General features: G+C 53.1%; 1 pseudogene; it reads right to left on the bottom strand.

The window, feature by feature from the left end:
- Positions 1-1,776: 1,776 nt before the first annotated feature.
- Positions 1,777-6,282, bottom strand: LOC135277943 (RNA-binding protein MEX3D-like; annotated as a pseudogene).

The following is a 6,282-nucleotide window of genomic DNA, read 5'->3' as shown; positions in this document are numbered from 1 at the left end:
CCCTGGGCTCCCTGTGGCCCGGAGCCTGGCCCCTTTTTCATCACTTGTCACAGTTTTAGTCATCCAGGAGATGCTGTCTGCATGTGAAGAAGCATCTCTGTAACCCACACGTCCAAGATGACCCTCTTCTGACATGTTCCTTCACAGGCACGGTTTCCACTGAAATCACAGATGGCGAAGGCTCCAAGGTCCAGCCGTGCACTGTGGTGGTGACTGTGCTGCCCCGCTACCATGGAAATGACTGTCTGGGCGAGGACCTGTGAGTAACACAATGCCACGCAGACATCCTAGACATTGTATTTCTTCCAGAGTTGGCTCTCCCTCAAGTTGTTAACAGCTGTCAAAAACATGTCAGAAACTCATCTTCTCAAGATGGAGCGAAGAAAAAAGTTCTGGTGCTATCACTGCAGTCCTGCTAACTCATATTTGCAGGTCCTTCAGAGCCTATAAAGCCATTTTCTTCTTTTTTTTGAGACAGAGTCTCACTCTGTCGCCCAGGCTGGAGTGCAGTGGTGCAATCTTGGCTCACTGCAACCTCTGCCTCCCAGGTTCAAGCGATTCTCTTGCCTCAGTACCCTGAGTAGCTGGGATTACAGGTGCATGCCACCACAGCTGGCCAATTTTTGTATTTTTAATAGAGATGGGGTTTCATCATGTTGGTCAGGCTGGTCTGAAACTCCTGACCTCGTGATGCACCCACTTCAGCCTTCCAAAGTGCTGGGATTACAGATGTGAGCCACTGCACTCGACCTTACTTTCTTCTTTTTTAAAAACAACAACTGACACAAGAACACAAAATCAAACACCGCATGTTCTCACTCATAGGCGGGTGTTGAACAATGAGAACACATGGACACAGGGAGGGGAGCACTACACACTGGGGCCTGTTGGGAAATAGGGGAGGGACAGCGGGGGGTGGGGAGTTGGGGAGAGATAGCATGGGGAGAAATGCCACATATAGGTGAAGGGGAGGAAAGCAGCAAATCACACTACCACATATGCACCTATGCAACAATCTTGCATGTTCTTCACATGTACCCCCAAACCTAAAATGCAATAAAAATAAATAAATAAAAAAGAAAAACAAAAAAACAACTTTTTTTTTCACATGTAGAAAAGAGGCTTTATTAAGGCTTTGAAGTCAAAAAATAAAACTCTTGATACAATTTTTTTAACCCTTAAATCAGCTCAGCAAATATATAATCAGTAATTTAGCTGTGTAAGATTAAAGGTCCATTACTTTATTTAAAATAAAATATATTTTAGTTCTTAAAATTTATTCCATAAAGTACATATTTCCCTATAAATTCCTACATATACACAAGAGATAAAAAGTAAAAAAAAAAAAATTTTTTAATTTAAGAAATGACAACAGAAACGGCAGTAGAAATGGGATTAATAATTAACAAAGTTAGAAACTTTTGATTGGAACGCCTCTCGACCCCGCCCCCCCCTCCGCGCCCCTCCGGCCACGCACGGTTCATGTACAAAAGCATAAATGGTTAGCCCCAAAAAGGAAGTAAAAACGTCACGCTCCTCCTCTGGAAACTTCCGTGCAGGCTGAGACCAGCCGGCGAGAAAACAGTCAAATCAGAAAACGGTTTCGGACAAAAGGAAAACACTGAGTGCTGTAAAAATCGTGTTTTTTTTTTTTTTTAAAGATCACCCTGGAGGGTAGGGGTGTCTTAAGAAAAAAAAAAAAAAAAAAAAAGGGAAAACAAAAGTGCAAGCGGACCTTTTCTCTCTGGTTTATTGTAACCTGACCACTCAATACTGTTACGGAAGGGCTGGGGCGCCGCCGGGCTGCGGGGTCTCGGTCTCCACGCCTGGTACTGTAGTTAAAGCTCATCTGTGAACACCTGCCGCCCTCCGCCCAGGCCCCGCCCCCCTCCCGCCGGCCCCGCCCCTCGCAGGCCGGCCCCGCAGGTGGCCGCGTGCAGGTGCCCGCTCTAGGAAAAGATATGAATGGCCTGCATGGCCGGCGTGCGTCAGGCGGGACACTCGGGCTCGCTCTTGCCGCAGATGCGGATGGCGCAGTCCAGGCAGAAGAGGTTGTAGCCGCAGGGCACCAGCGCGGCCATCACGTCGCCCTCCGCGCACACCACGCACTCGCGTGCCAGGGACGCGGCCGGCGCGGAGGACGCCGAAGGGGGCTTGCGGCTGTTCTCGGAGGCGGCACCGGAGTCCAGCGGGGAGCAGGAGGAGGCGGCGGGGCTGCCGGGCAGCGAGGTGGCCGTGGAGAAGGCGGCGCCGCCAGGGAAGGACAGGGGCCCCTGCGGGGGCCGCCAGGACAGCGCGCCCACCGGGTCCGGTGCGCCCCGGCGGGACAGCGGGAGCTCCAGGCGGAGGCCGCCGGGCTCGGGCAGCGTGGGCGAGTGGCGGGGGGGCGTCCCCGCCCCACTGCTGCGCCGGGCGCTGGCGGCAGGCGGTCCCGGGGCCCCGTTGACGGTGGAGCAGCCGCTGAAGCCGGGCAGGGGGGCTGCGCGCTCGAAGGGCGCCCAGATGGTAGCCGCGGCGGGCACGGTCAGGTCCAGCGCCAGGAGGTCGAAGCCGAAGTCGCAGTCCTCTGGGGCGGCGGTCCCCACCGCGGCGCCCGCATCCTCCGCGCCGAAGGTGAAGCCCGGGTTGCCGGAGCCGCTGTAGGGGCTGGCGGGGCCCGGGTCCGGGACAGGGGACCCCCGCGGCTGCCCGCGTAGAAGGCCTCGGGGGCGCTGGGGGCGCCCAGGGCCGTGTCCCCGCGGAGGCCGGCCGTGGCCGTGGGCGACCGTCGTCCGGGGTTGGGGGTCTTGGCCCAGAGGCTGGCGGCCGCCCCGAGCAGGTCCAGGCAGACGTCGGTGCCGTTGGCGTGGAAGTCGCTGTCGGGGACCGCGTCGGTGAAGGCGCCGGTGCGCAGCGTGATGTGAGCCTCGATCTCCTCGCGCGCGCTGTCCACGTTTTCGGGCATCCCGGTGACCGCGAACATCGGCTCATTGTCGCAGCCGGGCGTCACGATGTAGGTGTGCGTCCGCTGCTGGATGCGCTTGATGGTGGCGCCCTTGGGCCCCATCACCAGCCCCACCACTCGGTAGGGCACGCGCACCTGGATGGTGGTCTGTCCCGGGAGGTTGGGCGGGCCCTGGGCAGTGCCGGGCAGACCCCCGGCCTTGCTGCGCGTGGCGCGGATGATGGAGAAGTGCTCCGCCGCCGACAGGATCTCACGCTTGGCCATCTCCACGTCCTCCTTTCGGCCCGTCACGATGAAGACCGGCTCCTCGCCCCGCACCGGGGTCTTGATGTAGGTGTTTGTCTTGGCCGGCAGGGCCTTGATCTTGCAACCCCTGGCGACCCACGATCTCGGCGAAGTGCTCGGAGCTGGGCACCGGGACGCACTCGGTCATGTTGACGCTCTTCTTGCGGCTGCCGATCATGCTCATCTGCTCGGCCAGGGCCGCGGGGTGGGGCGAGAAGCTGGCGAACACGTCGGGGGGCGACGGCCGGGGCGGTGTGTTGGGGGGGGCTCTTGCTGGGGTCCAGCAACGGCAGCGACCCGGGGGTCACCGACGCGGCCACAGTGGGGGCCAGGGTCGCGGGCGCGCCGGCCTCGGGCCCGTCGGGGGGCGCGGGCTCCGGAGCCGTCCCGCCGTCCGCGCCCCCCGCAGCCCCCGCGCCGTCCCCGGCAGCCCCCTCCTCGTCCGTGTCGCCCGCGCCCCCGAGCCCGAGCGCCGACAGCTGGTCCAGGGACAGGCGCAGCGCGGCGGCCGCGTCGTCGGGCTCGGGCGGCGGCCGGGGCGCGGGCGCGGCCTCCCGGGCGCCCTCGGGCGGGGCGCGAGTACGGGGTCGGGGCCGGGGTCCTCCCTCACCGCCCCCGCCCGCGTCGCCGCCGCCCGCGCCGCCCTCCGCCTCTGAGAGCTGGGCCGCCGGCCGCCTGCATCCAGCGGCGGGGGTGGGCGCGGGGAGCCGGGCGGGGTGGGCGCGGGGAGCCGGGCGGGCCGGGCGGCGGCGACTCTGACTGCGGCTCGGCGGCTGCGGTGGCTCCGGCTCCGAGGCGGCGGCCGAGGCGGCGGCGGCGCGGGACGCTCCTTCCCTCCCGCCGCCTCCCGCGGCCCCGCCCCCAAAACAACTTTTTAAGATATTATTTACATTCCATCTAGCCCATCCATTTAAAGTATGCAGTTCCTAGGTTTTAATAATTTATTGAATTATGCAACCTTCTCCACTAGCTAGTTTTAGACGATTTTCATCTTCCCATGAAAACCTTGACTTATTAGCAGTGACTCCCTTTACCTGCCACCCAGCTTCCTCCTACCCGCCCCAGACAACCACAGATCTATTTCATATCTACAGGTTTGCTGATTCTGAAAATTGCATGTAAATGAGATGATACAGCACATGATCTTAAATGTCTTTTTTCACTTAGCATATGAATGTTTTTGAGTTTCATCTATGTAGTAAAGTATATCAGTACTTCATTCTTTTTTATTGCTGAATAATATTTTATTGTATGAACATACTGTATTTTGTTTATTCATTAGTTGATGAACATGTGGGTTGTTTTCACTTTTTTGGCTATAATGAATCACACTGCTATAAACATTTATGTGCAAGTTTTTATGTGAGTGTGTGATTTCGTTTTCCTTGGGTAGGTAACTAGGAGTGGAATCACTGTGTCATATGGTAACTACCAAACTGTTTTCCATAGCGGCTGTACCATTTTATATTCCCACTAGTTATGTATGAGGGTTCCAGTTTCTTAATATCCTAACCAACGCTGGTTATTGTCTTTTTGTTCACAGCTGTTCTAGTTAGTATGAAGTGGTGTCTCATCAAGGTTTGGATTTGTGTTTCTCTAGTGATTGATGAGGTTGAGCATCTTTTCATGTGCTTTGTATGTTTTCCTTAGAGAAATGTCTACTTACTACTTTACCCATTTTTATGTAGGTTATCTGTATTTTTATTATTGATAACCTAATTAAAAGGTTTATTTCTTAATTCTCAATTCTATTCCATTAGTCTAAATGTCTCTCCTCATACCAGTACTATGCTGTCTTGATTATTACAGTTTTGTAGTAAATTTAGAAACTGAAAAGCCTGAACCCACTAGCTTTGTTCTTCTTTTTACAAGGTTGGCTATTTCAGGCCTCTCATATTTCCATATGAGTTTTAGAATCAGCCTGTCAATTTCTGTAAAAACAAGCAGCACAAGCATGGCACGATGGCTCTGGTGCTGGCCAGCCTTTCCAGCCTTGCTCTGGCTTGGGCAGGCTAGGGCTGCAGACACCTGCTGAAGGGGATAGAAAAACAAAACAAAACCCAGCCGAGATTTTCATAGGGATTTGGCAAGTCTGTACACCGGTTTGGGGAGTATCCTGTATCCTGTAACCCTGCTGATTGTGTTTGTTAGTGTTAATAGTTTTTTACCGAATTTCTTGAGATTTTCTCTATGTAAGATCATGTCAGCTGTCACTAGAAATAGCTTTGCTTCTTTCTTTCTAATCTGGATGCCTTCTATTTCTTTTTCTTGCCTAATTCTCCTGACTAGAACCACCAGTTTAATGCCGAACAGAAATGGCAAGCATGGAAATCCTGATCTTCTCAGTTTTAAGGAGGAAGCATTCAGTCTTTCACCACTTAGTATAACTATTAGTTATAGTTATACACCACTTAGTATAACTATTAGAGGTCTTTCACAGACAACCGTTATCAGATTGAGTATGTTCTCATCCATTCCTAGTTTGTTGTGTGTGTGTTTTATTACAAAAAAAAAAAGTATTGGATTTTGTTAAACGCATTTCCTATGTCTACGGAGATGATTATATGTTTTTTTGTCCTTTAGTCTGTTAATTGGTTATGGTTAGGATGTGTGTGTCCTCTCTAAAATTCATGTTGAAACTTTAATGCAATAGTAGTAAGAGGTGATACATATAGGAGGTGATTAGACCATAAGGGTTCTGTTCTCATAAATGAAATTAGTTACCTTATAAAATGGCTGGAGGGAACTATATAGGCCCCCTTTTATCGTTCTGTCCCTTCTGTCATGTGAGGCCACAGCCTTCCTCCCCTCTGGAGGAGGCAGCAGCAGGTGCCACCTTGGAAGCAGAGAGCAATCTCAGTAGACACTGAACCTACTGGTGTCTTGATCTTAGACTTACCATCCTCCAAAACTGTGAAAATAAATGTCTGTTCTTTATATATTACCCAGTCTCAGGTATTTTATTATAATAGCACAAACAAAGACACAAGTTATATAAAACCGATTGATTTTCAAATGTTGAATCACTCTTACAGTCTGGGAATAAATTCCAT

The sequence above is a fragment of the Aotus nancymaae genome, unplaced genomic scaffold (assembly GCF_030222135.1).
Source record: "Aotus nancymaae isolate 86718 unplaced genomic scaffold, 86718_ANA_hifiasm-v0.15.2.pri h1tg000036l, whole genome shotgun sequence".
Classification (NCBI taxonomy): Eukaryota; Metazoa; Chordata; class Mammalia; order Primates; family Aotidae; genus Aotus; species Aotus nancymaae.
Note: the sequence above shows the minus strand (reverse complement) of the source record. Positions and strands in the feature narration are given on the sequence as shown.